The following is a 13,326-nucleotide window of genomic DNA, read 5'->3' on the forward strand; positions in this document are numbered from 1 at the left end:
GGTGCTGGGACCCTGCTGCCCGCCTTGCCTTTGGCTGCCTTAGTAATTGGTTCTTACTTAATCTGTTGCCCACAGAAGCAGAGAGGAAGGGGCCGTGGACGGCAATAGCTGAGCAGGAGGTGATGGCCGAGCAGGAGGTGTGTGGTGTGGCACTTGGAGGTGCCATGGCGACAGTTCTGCCAGTGCAGGGAGCTCAGCTCTGTGGTGTCACAGCCCAGCAATGTCCTCACAGCACGATGAAGGCATTTCCACAGGGCAGTAGAGCTGCAACAGCTGCCACAAGTGCAGCAAGGCTGGAGGGCTGAGGCAGGAGCACCAGCACCATGCGGGGCCACAAGGCAAACCTCAGCCAGCGTGTCCAGGAGCTGTGCTCTGCCATCGCCTTGCAAGGTGCTGCCCCTTTGGCGTTGCGGGGATGGCCCGGGACGGGCAGGGGGCTCTCAGTCCCCACGTTGTCCTGCACAGTACCAACAGTGCCTTCATGTCCCCCAGAGCAAGGGAGGAAGTTTTTCACACAGTCATGTAAGGAAAAGCTCAGTCAGAAGAGAGCTGCTCCCCCACCTGTGTGAGGCTGTGCAGGAGGACGTTCATGCCCTGGTTGTTATCCAGAAGGTACCAGCAGGTCCCTCCTGCTGTACCCCTGCCTGGTGCTGGCCCTGAAGAGCCAGCTCCTCCACCGGTCCTCTCAGGAGCGGGCTGCACAGGGCAACAATAGGATGTGACTGTCCCCAGGCTGGTGGTGATGTTCTCTCTGCCCCTCTCCTGCCCACAGCACAAGCAGCTCACTGTCTCAGAGACCTGCAGAGCGCAGAAGTACTTGAGGGCCACTTTGGCCAAGAAGATGGTGGAGGTAACGGCAGGGTCCAGCGGGCTTGGGCTGCTTGCAGGGGGCTAGGGGTCCAGGGATGCTCAGAAGAGCAGAGTGCATGGTAGAGGGACCTGGTGCCGGCACAAGGACAGCCCCCCAGGGATGGTGTGGTGTGACAGGCGGTGTTTGTGTGTGGTCCCATGGGTCCCTTTCCACTGTGGTACCTGTCTGTGCAGATCCTCCTTTAGCTCCCTCAGCAGATCTGTTGCCCCAGCAGAGCTCCTGGCTGTCCCACCCTCTGTGTCCCTGGGGCTGCCCAGGTTCCTGCAGATCCAGCTGCATCCCTGGGAGAGAGATGCTGTCTCTTCCCTTCAATGCCCATCCCAAGGTTATGAGCCGGTTATAAGCCACAAGGTGACACAGCCCTGGGTTTGGGTTATGCAGAGTCCCTAAGCCCGACCCACCACTGCCATCAGCAGATGCCCACCTCTGCCTTACCCCAACTAGCCCTACAGAACAAAGCTCTCCCAGACCCCATCCTGCCATGTGTGACCATGTCCCGGAGCAATGTCCCGGCATCCCTGGCTCTACCCTGGTGGGAGTTTTCCAGGCAGGACCCCCTTCTCCCATGGGTGCCCAGCAAGCCCTGTCTCCAGCCTGATGAACGCTCACATCCAGGTGGCCCAGGAGAAGCTCCGGGCTGAAATCTATGACCAGGTGAACACCTACAACATGCTTCTATACCAGGTGAGGCAGTGGAGCCAAGTCCAGGAGGAGCTGCTGCAGCAGCTGCTGCAGGATGCCAAGATGTGTGACAAGCGGCAGGCACAGACACAGGTACCCAGGACCCCTTCCTGGGGTGGCAGCATCTGAGGAGGGCTTTAATCTAGCCCCTGCACCCCCTGGCTGTGTGCAAGGCTTGGTGTGCGGGGTCACCTCGTGTACTCCCCTGTGTCTGCCCCAGGTGCTTTGCCAACTGGAGAAAAACATTGAGAAGATGCTCCTGAAAGTCCACACTGGACAGAAGGTGAGTGCTCTGTACCTGGTGGTGTGGGATGTCCTGAGGAAGGTGAGCTCCTCCCCACTATGCTATCATCCCGCCCGCTCCCCCTGCAAAGGCAAGGAGGTTCCCAAGGGGCTGTGCTGGTGGGACGCCCTCCTGCATCAGAGAGGTCCTCCTGCTCCCCTCCATCTGCTGTCACAGCATGGGGGACCCCTGGGGCTCAGTGGGGTGACATGCTGCAGCTCCCTGTGTCCCAGGAGCTGGCCCGCCTGCCTCCGCACCTGGACCTCCTGTGCAAGATGGCCAAGCTGTAGCGTGGGGAACTAGAAGATGTGTAGCTCATGGCCTTGGAGGCCCTCAAAGCTGCTGATGGAACCAAGATGAGATAGCTTGGGGCACCTTTCGGCCCTTTCCCACCCTCCAGAGCCCACCGACAGCACCATGTGCCCGAGCTGGTGAGTCTTCCTTCAATAAAGAGCAAAAGAGACTGAGCTGGACTTGCCCACAGCACCCCAATGACTCCATAGCTCCTCACAGGTCTTGCTCTTGGGCCAGGCTGCCCTGGGGCTGGGGACAGCCTGCCTGAAGCACCAGCCATGGTGAAGTCAGCATGCTCCACCCTCCAGCCCTCCTTGCCCAGCTTCCTTCCCAGCCTGCTTACATGGTAGGGGACAGGGGCGGGGGCTGGTCATTTTTGACCCTGGCCATCCCAGAAGTTCAGCTGACTTCCAAAGGTCTGTTCCAGCTTTGGCAAACACTTCTCCCTTCTCTGATACGCTCCACGAGGACATGGCCAGGAGGGGAAGCCAGTTCCTTGCAGAGAAAGCGTGCATGTACCGCTCCCTGGCCACCCAGAAGGTGCACGTAGACAGACTCTGGCTCAAGGAAACATACAAAAGGCATCTGAGAGCAGTGATCTGGGGGTCCCGACACAGGCCAGGCTGTGGGCAGATGGCAGGCATCAGTGCTGAACCCCCCACAGGTGGGGGGGCTGCAGGGCCAGCTCCCCTCAGGTGCCAGCAGCTTGGGGTGTGACAATGAACATCCTTGCAGCAAGCCAGGTATGAGCTCACCGTGGACTTCCCAACCTTGCACCCGCAGGACCCACTAGTGAGTGCCTGGTGGGGGTGCAAGGGGGTGGGACGCACACACAGCCGCAGGCTGTCCCTGCCACTTCCCTCCCACACCAGGCACCAGGCCAGAGGCCATTAGGTCCCAGATGTGTGGCAATGTTTTTGGAAGAAAAGGGACATGTGGCCTATCAAAAATTGCTCTTGCTTTAGCAGCTTGATATGATTAAAAGCTTTATCTGCTCAGCAAGGCCACAAGGTTGTGTGAGAAAGACACCTGGAACAAAGAAAACAGGATCTTTGGCAGTTAAGCAGGCAGAAAAACAGGAGCTGAGCTGGGAACTGATGACCACAAGGATGTCAACAATTTTAATGATGGGACTAACCGCTTGTATGCTTTTAACCAATTAGTATCTGTATAGCAGCGTGTGAACAGTGTATGTAACCAATAGAATTGTGTGACGTGTGTATGAATATGAAAATTGTATATAAGCTTGCAGAAACTTAAGTAAAGCGGCTTCAACTAGGATCATATTGATATGTCGTTGAGTCCATGATTTTGCTCCTGCACAGATGGAGTGTGAGGCCATGGTGACCGGGAAGATGGAGAAGGCCAAGGCTGTGGTGCAGTGCTCCAATTTCCAGGTAACGTAAAAACCCCTCTCTGGTAAAACTCATGGCTGCTCAGGCCCCAGGGAGCTGAGACCTCTCTTCTTGCTTTGTTTCATTGCGAGGCTCTCTGTTCTCCTCTGCCTCAGGAGCCCCCCAAAGGCCCTCTGGTGCGGGCAAGGATGGCGCTGCTCTTGTCTGTGACATGAGCTTGCATTGGTCCGTGGTACATGAACCTGCACGAGGCCACAGCCTGGATCCTGTACCCTGCAGGAGCACCATGGGCTGAGTTCTCATGCTCTCCCCTAGCCAGGACATACCCAGCAGGCTCGTGGCACAGCAAAAGTCCTCAGTGGGCCTGGAGCAGTACATCAAGGAATACAAGGAGAAGAAGCAGGCACTGAAGGAGAGGCTGCAGGAGCTGGAGCTGAAACAGGCTGAACTGAAGTTTCACCAGCCCTCACACACAAACAGGTGCTGCTGGTCTTGGGACAGTTGTGCCAACTGGGCCACTGCCCTTGGTGGGAGATATGTGCATCCCAGGTGCCCTGACACAATAGGGCACCCCTTCCTCCATCCCACTGCAGCCGCCCACCCCTCCTGCACCAGGAGGTTTTCTGAGCAAGGGGTTCCCCCAGCTCTGGGCCTGGCAAAACACCCAAAGCTCCTGGTGTTGCAGCAGGAGGACCCCCACTTCTTGCCTGGCATGGGAAGTAGTACCAGCAGTGTGGAGCTGGGTTGCAGGCAGCATCTCTGCTCTGCAGTTGGCAACCTGAGCAGCTTTTGCAACAGATTTAGGGTGTCACTGCACCTCTGTGCAGTTGTATGGATGTGAATGTGTTTCGCTCCAGGGTGCTGGAGGAGGAGCTGAGGATGAAACTGCAGTGGCAAGAGGCTCGGCTGAGGCAGATGTGAGCCCAGATACTGAGGAACCACGACCTCCTGGTCGAGTTTGAACATGGCATCAACAACCTCTTGGTCCACCTGCTTGGCATCACTGTGCCTGGCCAGGTACCCGCACAGCACTGGCACGAATATGGCCCTGGCTGGTGCCTGGTGGTGCAGTGGCACAGCACGGTGACACTTTGTGCAGTCACTGTCCCCCCAAGTGGCTCATTTTCCCCACAAAGGTGGTTGTTCTCTCTCTGACTCCAGGAGGATTCTGCCAAGGCCATGGGGGTGGAGGAGAAACTCTGGCACTGTGAGCAGAAGCTGCAGTACCTGGTGCAGCAGGTGGCCAACATGCTCCTCAACAGGCACAGCCCCAATGAGGACAACAAGGTGCGCAGGGGCTCCATCCCTGCTGTGGCCCTTGGGCACCCGTATGGGGCTTCCCCATATGGCCCATCCCAAGCCATCCTCTCAGCTGGGAGGATGGAGGTGGCCCCAAGGAAGGGCCATGGATCGACTCGGCCCCAGGTGGCACTGGACACTGCAGGGTGTGTCCCCCAGGGGGACATTGAGGTGGGGCGGAACAGCCCCTTCCCCTTCAGCAATTAACCTAGTATGTCTTTCACAGATTTTTGTGAAGGTCAGACATTTTCTGGAGAAAACAACTGCCAATGACTCACAGAACCTGAAGGTTTCCTTGGAGGATGCAGGCTGTAGCATCCAAGGTAGGAGAGCACAGCGGGGACATGTCCCACAGCAACCGTCCCAGCCCCTGCCCACTGGGATTTCTGGGCATCCTTGCCTATCTCCCACTGTCCCAGCAGAGCTCAGCCCATGAGCTGCCTCCAGAGATGTGGGGCAAAGAGGGAGAGCCTTGTCTTCAAAATCACCTGGTTGTGAAGAATAACCAGGGCTTGACTCTGCCTGTGGCCTCCTCCTATTGGCTGCTCTTGGAGGAGACCATGAGCTTTTGGCAGCTTACTACCTTTTTTTAACAAAGCTGTACCCACCACCTCCTAGCTCCAGACCTTTATGGGAAGCCCCAGCAGTACTGAAGATGGGCCACAGTGGTGGCATCCCCAGGTTCTGCAGGTCACCCTGGGATGCTGGGGTGGAAGAGCCAGTCGGCAGTGCCCATGCCTGAGGGCTCTTGCACAAGGGCTCTCTGGGCTGCCACCAGTCCTCCAAAATGTGCCGGCTTTCCCCAGGGACACGAGCACAGCGGAGGTGGCCCCACAGACCCTCCACAGCCCACTCCACTCTCTCCTCCAGATCCCTTTGATTCTGACGACGAAACCCATGGCCTTGTCCTCACCCAGGAAGACACCAAGAAGCAGGGGCTGCTCCTGATTGAAAGCAAGTAAAGGGGAAAGAAGTAGCAGTTTCTCCACGAGACTTTCTGATGCCCCAGACCCACCTGTTGTACTTTGGATACCCCAAAGCACCCATTGTGCTCTTTTTCCAGCAGCTTTAATAGAACAGATCTTTTTCATTCCTCACAGGCCTGTGGTAAAGCTGGAACGGGGGTCCTAGGTCACTTCTGGTATGTGGAACTCAGGGGGATCAAACACTGAGGGGTGCTGAGCTGGGTTTGGAGGCAGCCCCATCCCCCTGCCCCTTGCCCAGTTGCTCTCCCTGCAGAGGTAGGGATGGGCTGGGGTGGGGACAGCTTTCCCGGCCAAAGCAAAGCTGGGGTCAGGCTGCCTTTCTCCCCCTTGGTCCTGTGGGGCCAGCACCTTCCTGGGACCTCAGAGGGCTGGCATCTGTCCAAGGCAGCTATGGGGAAATGGGGTTCAGGGGCTGAGACCTGTACAAGGCATCAGACCTCAGGGTGGGTGTTTTCATGTGCATGCATGGGAGTGGAAGGGCAGATCCTGCCTTGGGAAGGGAGAGCTAAGTCTGAGCTGAAGACTCTAGTCTGGGGCTGTCTGACCTGTCTGTGGACCCTTCCTGCTTCTGCCCTCCCCTGGCCCCTGCACACACATCGTGCAACTCATACTCATAACCCTAAACTCAGAGCAAACTTTGGGCATTACCTCTGGGCTTCAGGGAAGTGCCTGGAGGTAAGGTCTAACCCAACATGACCTAGGACAGCAGAGGATGCTGCACCAAGCCTTTGGCTCCAGGATGGGATCCCCAGCCCTGCTTATGGTTCACAGACACGTAACCGTGGACTCCACGGTGTCTTCCCTACAGAGGCACTCGTAAAGCAATGCTGCAAATAGATGGTGCTGTTTCCCCAAGTACAGCCACCACTGAGGGCTTCTGCCAGGGACCTGTAGTCCTAGCTGGAGACCTGGGAGAGTGGCACCTCATCCACTTCAGCAGGGGGACATCAGCATCAGACCAAGCTTTCACTGTCATTTCTACTTGGTCCCTGCCAAGCCTTCATGCTGACGTCATTTGTGACATCAGCATCATTTCGGGGAAGGAATGGCTGTTTCTGCCAAGCCTCTCAGCAGACTGGCAGGTCACACTAAATGTTCTTGGTGGGTTTTGTGTAACTACAGGTATGGGGATTGTACCTCTCTGGGCATCATCCTGGCTGAACAAGCTTATGTTGATGTCTAACTTGAGCCTCCCAAACAGAAACCCAAGTCTACTGTCCCTTGTTCTGCCATGGCATTCTGACTTGTGGAAACAAACTTCACAACCCGTGGAAGGTTGTAAAGCAGGTATGTTTATTTGCAGCACTGAGTGCAAGGGAGATCATTCCTCCTAACTTGCACACCTAGCTCAACTCACAGTGCACATTTATACAATTAAGTTGGTTAGTTCTGCCCAGAGTCTACACCTCCTAACTCGTTATTGGTCAGTTTCTTTCCCGCTTCTATTTAAAGATACAGCTCCTTTTCAATTCACTACGCATGCTCCCCGAGCGGGGGATCCGCCTCCTTCGGGGGGGCCATTTGAGTAGGAGGTCGAGATCTCCCACTACCACAACTACCTTTACCCTTCTTTTGCTCCTATTTCTAGTATCCTTGAGTCTTATCTCTTCAACAATTTGTTTCTTTTCACAGTTAGCACGTCTTTGTCAGAAGGCTCCTTATCTATTGAGCTCGTCTGCATCAGTGCTAACAGCCCCCTCCTTGGACAATGGGGCTCCTGCTTGCGTATTGATGGTTCCTGTTATCTATGTAATTCCTGCCTGCGGCAGAATGTTAGGTCTTGCAACAGAGTTTTAGGTTTCTTGCTATATTATTTTCCTTATCAAGTCCTCCAAACGGTTGCAGCCCCCCTGCCCCAGTCCCACCAGTGGGCGGGTGCCCCAGGTCTCTCCCTCAGGGCTGTGACGCTCCCCTCCATTCCCGCGCTGGGACGGGCTCCCCAGGGTACAGACGCCCCCGGCCACTGCCGGTCCCAGACAGTCCCCGCTGCCACACTGCGGGGCACCCACCCACTGGGGACAGAGCCAGGAGCCCCCGGCCCCTCACCATCAGCGGGCTCAGCGACCCCAGCGACCCACCGGCAAATGCGCATTTTTTCAAAGTTTCATTTCTGAGAGAAATTCACTGAGAGAAGAGATCCTGCATAGGGTTCTACTTTATTTAAAAAAAAACCAACAAAACAACAAAAAAAACCGTCAAATCCCCAGAACTACCAGAAAGGACTGGCAGATTCCCTAACACTTCTGGCTGTACTGAAGCATGCAGAGGAACACATTTTTATGGTATCTCGACTGTTACAACCAAGAGCCCAGAGAGCAGCGATTTCATCAGCTTTTGGAAGACGGGCTGTGCTTGGGTCTTTGGAAGGACGTTTTTGTATGAGAGTAAAAAGTCTTGCTGCTGACGACTGCTACTGCCAAGTACATCATCTCTGAAGATCCACTCTGATGTTCATAAAATGCAACTTCTTTGAATGAGAAAGATTTCCATTTTGGAAAACCTCTTTCCAACTGGAATAAAAAAGCACATGCTGTAGGTTAAAAAAAAAAAAAAAGTAGAAAAAAGCAGTAACCCACCAAAACCACATCAGGACTCACTGTCAGTAGTTACGAGGCTGCTAATGCTTCTTGGGAAAGCCTGGATCACACATGGAAGCGACACCAGTTTGTCCCATTTTGTCCATGTCTCTTGGACCTTGATTGCTTTTATTACAGGTGTCAGTATATCAGTAAGGTTTTCAAGCACTGCTGTAAGATAATTTTAAAACTTATTGATGGTGTCCTGGTTTCAGCTGGGATAGAGTTAATTTTCTTCTTAGTAGTTACTACAGTGCTGTATTTTGGCTATGATGTGAGAACAATGTTGATAGGACACTGATGTTTTTAGTTGTTGCTGGGTAATGTTTATACTGAATCAAGGACTTTTCGGTTTCTCAGGCCCTGCCAGGGAGAGGGCTGGAAGGGACTGGGAAATTGGGAGGGGACACAGCCAGGACACCCAAGCTAGCCAAAGAGGTATTCCATACCATATGATGTCGTGCTGAGTATATAAACTGGGGGAAGAAGAAGGAAGAGGGGGACATTTGGCATTATGGCATTTGTTTTCCCTAGTAACCGTTATGCGTGATGGAGCCCTGCTTTCCTGGGGATGGCTGAACACCTGACTGTCCATGGGAAGTAGTGAATGAATTCCTTGTTTTGCTTTGCTTGCATGCACCGCTCTTGCTTTACCTATTAAATTGTTCTTATCTCAACCCTTGAGTTTTACATTCCTTTCTGATTTTCCTTACCGTCCCTCTGGGTGGAGGGGAGTGAGCAAGTGGCTGCATGGTGCTTGGTTGCTGGCTGGGGTTAAACCACAACAGATGGAAAAAGCATAAAGCTTTTATCATGAAAACAAAGCCTGTTTCTTCTGAACATCTGAACTCTTAGTTTCTTTCCTCTTTTAGCAAAATATTATTTTCAGTATTGTTGCAGATTATCTTAAAGTTTTACTGAATATTTCTATATTTTCTGTTTGTGAAACAGCTATAGGAATGATATGGAGAAATAGTGTGAAATGGGGACAATGGACATCGATTGTGATTGTATATGTCTGCTCAAGGAATGTGGGTATGGTGACTGGTCATGGGTGTGGTGTCTGGTCACATAGCCACACAGCTTTGAGGAGACACCTACCCTTCTTCCTCTGACAAAGGGGCTATTTATAAAAAGAATGAGAAAAGGATGAGAGACATTCCAATGTTATCTAGAGGGAGGGAGTGCTAAGTCTTCTTGCTGGCAAAGATCAGATGGTCACAAGGACATGAATCACCTACAAACCTGCAAGACCACCACATTCCAGGCAAAGGACTGATAAGCTAATTAACATACGAAGCGAGAGTAAGGGGGTTTAGGTAACGAATATGTATAGGCGTTAATTGAACATTCATTTGTTTTATTGTATAAATGTGAGATGGTTCATCACTTCGGGCATGCACGCTTGTGGAGGAGCGATCCCCCGTGCATCTGCGCCCAATAAACATACCTACTTTATAACTTTTGAGTTATAGAGTTTAATTCCGTACATCAGGAACATCTTGATTTTAAGGAGTTAACCCCCATGTTAGAATTATGTTAGCAGTTATTAACCAATGATGTATGAGTTGCTGTGCTGCTTGTTATCTGAGACCGTGTTACTTGAAGTCCCCATTCTATAGACCATAATAACCTCACTCTCTAGACCATAACCAGAGCACCTAGGTTCTATTGTGTATAGGATGAATTATTGGACAACTTGGCAAGGCAGATATCCAGCCATCCAACTTGGCAACAAAACTCACTTTTAAGGTGTCCTGAAGTGAACTACCTTCATTATAATACTAAAAATCACACCCACAGGTCAAGAAGACCCTTGCCCAGGTGAAAATCCTTCCCCTGCACAAGTGTAGTAACAGAAGAGGATGACACAGCAGATATTACAATTATATGCAAATTACTAACCAATCGTTGTAACTGGGAGTGTACAACCTTGTAATTCTGTGTATAAATGTAATGGTGAAATCTACACAGGTGTGCTTGATTTGTGGAGATGCCACCGAGCACCCAGTGCTGCAATAAAGGAGTGCCTGCTTCTTAATGCTACACTGGTGTTAAGAAGTTTGATTCCCGATTTCGGTGACAGTATCATTTAATAGTAAGCACACAGAAATAGAAGATGATGCTTTCAGGAAGAGAAAATAAAATGGAGGAATGTAAGCTTTACATAGATAGGCATAACATGCTCCAGAACAGGCCTTATTTTACTTTTAGTATGTGCTAAAATACCTCCTATAAAAACTACAGTAGGAGAGTTGGCATGTTCTTAATATTAACTTTCAAGTCCATACTACAAGCACTGTAGGAAAAACACAGGCATGCATTGTAGACGTACCTTGTACTCGCCAACCGCTGTGGATCCTTTCCATCTGTCTGATACTTTCATGGCAGAAGAAAGGGTGACCATGGTGAAATGATGGCAGCTGACATTTTGCTGAAAAAGAAAAAACAAAGTTTCACCAGCCCTCACACACAAGCAGGTGCTGCTGGTCTTGGGACAGGGTTGCCAACTGGGCCACTGCCCTTGGTGGGGGGATATGTGCATCATGGCAAATTCTGATGAAAAAACTCTTTAGAACTGATTTAAAAGGGAGTAATTTTTGCTTTGAGCTGTTTTTTTAGTATAGAATCTTCTTTGAAAAATGTCGTTTAAAACAAGTTCTGCAAAATAGATTTGTCAGTTTCATGACAAATTTTGTATTGACAGGTAATGAAGGTGATAAATTCTTCTAATGAACATGTAATTAGCACAGGAGCCAGTTTTAATACTAAAGCAGATACTCAGTGTGTGTGCAGAATAAGGATGGTGTCTATCACATACAAACAGACATCCTAGGAAAGATAAGCAGCCTAGTTTGGCTTGTGGGGAACAATCTCATTTCTTGAGTAGAAATGAAAGGTTAGTGTTCAGGTTGTAGGGCAAATATGTATTCCCAGTAGTTTGGACAAAATTTCAGTGTTCTCGCAGCTAAGCACAAAATAAAATAAATAAATAAATAATAAAATGAAATTTTGATATCTTTTATCAACACTTAGGTACCTTTTATAAAAGTTACATTAAATGAAGGTTAATACTTTTCTCTTTGTTTCCAAATGCTTATGTTTTCAGACATAATAATTATTTTACCCCTTTCCAAATTTAAATTAGTGTTAATTGGCAATATATTTGTAGATATAGACAAATAGTCTTTGTAACTGAATATATAATACGTACCAGTGAGCATCTCCATACAACTAGCAAACTGATACAACCACATGTACAGTAAAGAGCTGTGCAGAGGTACCTTTGAGATTTTGAAAGGCATACAGCTGTGTCACATGGCAGTGCATCTGGATCAATTGGTCATGCTTCTCAGCAAGGCCTGTTAGTTGGAGAGGAATTCCAGACAGATATGGCTGTAGTTGACGTGCAGAATTAAACTCAGGATAAGTTATAAAGCAGGTATGTTTATTGCAGCTCTGGGTGCAAGGAGGATTGCTCCTCCTAACTTGCACACTTAGTTTTACTCACAATACATATTTATACAGTGAAGTTGGTTAGTTGCGCCCAAAGTCTACACCTACTAATTATTGGTTAGTTGCTTTCTCGCTTCAATTTAAAGGAAGAGTTCATTTTAAATTTCCTGCCCATGCTCCCTGAGCAGGGGATTCACTCTCTTGGGGGTGTGTGTGGTGGTGTCATTTGAGTAGGAGGTCGATCTCCCACTACCACAATTATTTTACCCTAGTGTCCTTGAGTCTTATCACTTCAGCGGTTTTTTTCTTTTAACAGTTAGCAGGTCCTTGTCAGAAGGCTACTTATTTACATTCTTGTGGAGTTCATCTACATCTGTACTAACTGTCCCTTTTTGAAGTGTGGAGTGGACGAGCTCCAGACCTTCTCTCCCAGACAGTGAGGCTCCTGGTTGCCTGTTGATGGTTCTTGTTATCTATGCAGCTCCTGCCTGCAGCAGACTTTTAGGTTTTTCACTAAATTTTCTCCCATCATAGTCTTACTGGTATTTGAAATTCTGTTCTATGCTTCAAACAAAACCATGCTAAATAGATATGCTTAATGAAGTACTATATACAGATTAACTAATCCCAAACTAACAAATTTATGCAAAAGGTTGTAGCACTGGAAAAAAAGATTACATAATTGAATTTCTACTCCTTTTAGTACCACTGAAATTGATCTAAACTTCAGGAATATCTTCTGTAAATAAATTTAAAAGTTGTGTAGCATGTAATTCATGTTAAAAACACTTTCTTTAACTATTTCTCCTCTTTGCATACTGTGCTTGTTCAGCTTGCCTATGTTGTACATCTGCCAACATCTTATGGGAATGTTGTATGCCTTCACAAAATAAGTTAGGGAAGCTGATCTTTTTTGTTAAGGTCTGATTTGATATGGAGAAATAGTGTGAAATGGGGACAATGGACATCGATTGTGATTGTATATGTCTGCTCAAGGAATGTGGGTATGGTGACTAGTCATGGGTGCGGTGTCTGGTCACATAGGCACACAGCCTTGAGGAGACGCCTACAGTTTTGAGGAGACACCTGCCCTTCTTCCTCTAACAAAGGGGCTATTTTAAAAAAGAATGAGAAAAGGATGAGAGATATTCCAGTGCTATCTAGAGGGAGGGAGTGCTAAGTCTCCTTGCTGAAGAAGATCAGATGGTCACAAGAACATGAATCACCTACAAACCTGCAAGACCACCACATTCCAGGCAACAGACTGATAAGCTAATTAACATACGAAGTGAGAGTAAGCGGGTTTAGGTAACGAATATGTATAGGCGTTAATTGAATATTCATTTGTTTTATTGTATAAATGTGAGATGGTTCATCACTTCGGGCATGCATGCTTGTGGAGGAGCGATCCCCCGTGCATCTGTGCGCAATAAACATACCTACTTTATAATTTTCGAGTTATAGAGTTTAATTCCGCACGTCAGTTTGGCGAGCCAGGCAGGAGGATTTCTGCTCGGCTGAGGGA

At 49.7% G+C, this 13,326-nt stretch overlaps 1 pseudogene; it reads left to right on the top strand.

Moving 5' to 3' along the window:
- The first annotated feature begins 323 nt into the window (after positions 1–323).
- LOC129734949 (coiled-coil domain-containing protein 183-like) lies at positions 324–5,745 on the top strand (annotated as a pseudogene).
- Positions 5,746–13,326: the final 7,581 nt, after the last annotated feature.

The sequence above is a fragment of the Falco cherrug genome (assembly GCF_023634085.1).
Source record: "Falco cherrug isolate bFalChe1 chromosome W unlocalized genomic scaffold, bFalChe1.pri SUPER_W_unloc_1, whole genome shotgun sequence".
NCBI classification, from domain to species: Eukaryota; Metazoa; Chordata; class Aves; order Falconiformes; family Falconidae; genus Falco; species Falco cherrug.